The following is a 2,500-nucleotide window of genomic DNA, read 5'->3' on the forward strand; positions in this document are numbered from 1 at the left end:
CACCCCGACGTGCACACCGGCGCGCACGTGGGCATCGTATGCTAAAAAATGAAGTTTGGAGTTTGGGTTTGAAAATTTTACGGGAACTTCCTAGAAGCCTAAGAAATGCTTTGCTCGAGACGGATTTCGATTTGGAGGTCCCCCGAGTTAATTTTGCCCATTACGACTCCTCGCCCGCACGCTCGTGCACCCCGACGTGCACGTGGGCATCGTATGCTAAAAAATGAAGTTTGGAGTTTGGGTTCGGAAATTTTATGGGAGCTTCCTAGAAGACTAAGAAGTGCTTTGCTCGAGACGGATTTCGATTTGGAGGTCCCCCGGGTTAATTTTACCCATTATGACTCCTCGCCCGCACGCTCGTGCACCCCGACGTGCACGTGGGCATGGTATGCTAAAATTGAAGTTTGGAGTTTGGGTTTGAAAATTTTATGGGAGCTTCCTAGAAGCCTAAGAAATGCTTTGCTCGAGACGGATTTCGATTTGGAGGTCCCCCGAGTTAAGTTTGCCCTTTATGACTCCTCGCCCGCATGCTCGTGCACACCGGCGTGCACGTGGGCATCGTATGCTAAAAAATGAAGTTTGGAGTTTGGGTTCAGAAATCTTATGGGAGCTTCCTAGAAGCCTAAGAAATGCTTTGCTCGAGACGGATTTCGATTTATATTTCCGCCGTGTTAATTTTGCCAATTACGGCTCCTCGCGCGCACGCTCAAGCACCCCGACGTGCACACCGGCGCGCACGTGGGCATCGTATGCTAAAAAATGAAGTTTGGAGTTTGGGTTTGAAAATTTTACGGGAACTTCCTAGAAGCCTAAGAAATGCTTTGCTCGAGACGGATTTCGATTTGGAGGTCCCCCGAGTTAATTTTGCCCATTACGACTCCTCGCCCGCACGCTCGTGCACCCCGGCGTGCACGTGGGCATCGTATGCTAAAAAATGAAGTTTGGAGTTTGGGTTCGGAAATTTTATGGGAGCTTCCTAGAAGACTAAGAAATGCTTTGCTCGAGACGGATTTTGATTTGGAGATCCCACGCGTTAGTTTTTGCCCATTATGACTCCTCGCCCGCACGCTCAAGCACCCCGGCGTGCACGTGGGCATCGTATGCTAAAAAATGAAGTTTGGAGTTTGGGTTCGGAAATTTTATGGGAGCTTCCTAGAAGCCTAAGAAGTGTTTTGCTCGAGACGGATTTCGATTTGGAGGTCCCCCGAGTTAGTTTTGCCCATTATGACTCCTCCCCCGCACGCTCAAGCACCCCCGCGTGCACGGGGGCATTGTATGCTAAAAAATGAAGTTTGGAGTTTGGGTTTGGAAATTTTATGGGAGCTTCCTAGAAGCCTAAGAAGTGCTTTGCTCGAGACGGATTTCGATTTGGAGGTCCCCCGAGTTAATTTTGCCCATTATGACTCCTCGCCCGCACGCTTAAGCACCCCCGCGTGCACGTGGGCATTGTGTGCTAAAAAATGAAGTTTGGAGTTTGGGTTTGTAAATTTGATGGGAGCTTCCTAGAAGCCTAAGAAGTGCTTTGCTCGAGACGGATTTCGATTTGAAGGTCCCCCGTGTTAATTTTGCCCATTACGGCTCCTCGCCCGCACGCTCAAGCACCCCGGCGTGCACGTGGGCATTGTATGCTAAAAAATAAAGTTTGGAGTTTGGGTTTGGAAGTTTTATGGGAGCTTCCTAGAAGCTTAAGAAGTGTTTTGCTCGAGACGGATTTCGATTTGGAGGTCCCCCGAGCCAATGTTGCCCATTATGGCTCCTCTCCCGCATGCTCAAGCACCCCTGCGTGCACGTGGGCATTGTATGCTAAAAAATAAAGTTTGGAGTTTGGGTTTGGAAGTTTTATGGGAGCTTTCTAGAAGCTTAAGAAGTGTTTTGCTCGAGACGGATTTCGATTTGGAGGTCCCCCGAGTCAATGTTGCCCATTATGGCTCCTCGCCCGCACGCTCAAGCACCCCGGCGTGCACGTGGGCATTGTATGCTAAAAAATAAAGTTTGGAGTTTGGGTTTGGAAGTTTTATGGGAGCTTCCTAGAAGCTTAAGAAGTGTTTTGCTCGAGACGGATTTCGATTTGGAGGTCCCCCGAGTCAATGTTGCCCATTATGGCTCCTCTCCCGCATGCTCAAGCACCCCTGCGTGCACACCGGCGTGCACGTGGGCATTGTAGGCTAAAAAATGAAGTTTGGAGTTTGGGTTTGGAAATTTTATGGGAGCTTCCTTGAAGCCTAAGAAGTGTTTTGCTCGAAACGGAATTCGATTTGGAGGTCCCCCGAGTCAATTTTGCCCATTACGACTCCTCGCTCGCATGCAATATCTACTCCTGTCAGAGCTGTGGTTTTACTTAAGACTACTATAGGGGGGGGGGAGTTCTCAGCACCAAGAGCTGCAAGTAAGGCCATTGCTTGCTTTGCAGTCTCGATTGCTCTACTAGTGAATAGTAGATGTCTTGGTTAGCTTGGAACGAAAAAAAAAATTTTTTGGGGAAAAAAAAAAAAAAAAAGTT

This window comes from Cornus florida, unplaced genomic scaffold (assembly GCF_030987335.1).
Source record: "Cornus florida cultivar Cherokee Brave unplaced genomic scaffold, ASM3098733v1 CherokeeBrave_3.0.0_Hap2_scaffold_24, whole genome shotgun sequence".
Classification (NCBI taxonomy): domain Eukaryota; kingdom Viridiplantae; phylum Streptophyta; class Magnoliopsida; order Cornales; family Cornaceae; genus Cornus; species Cornus florida.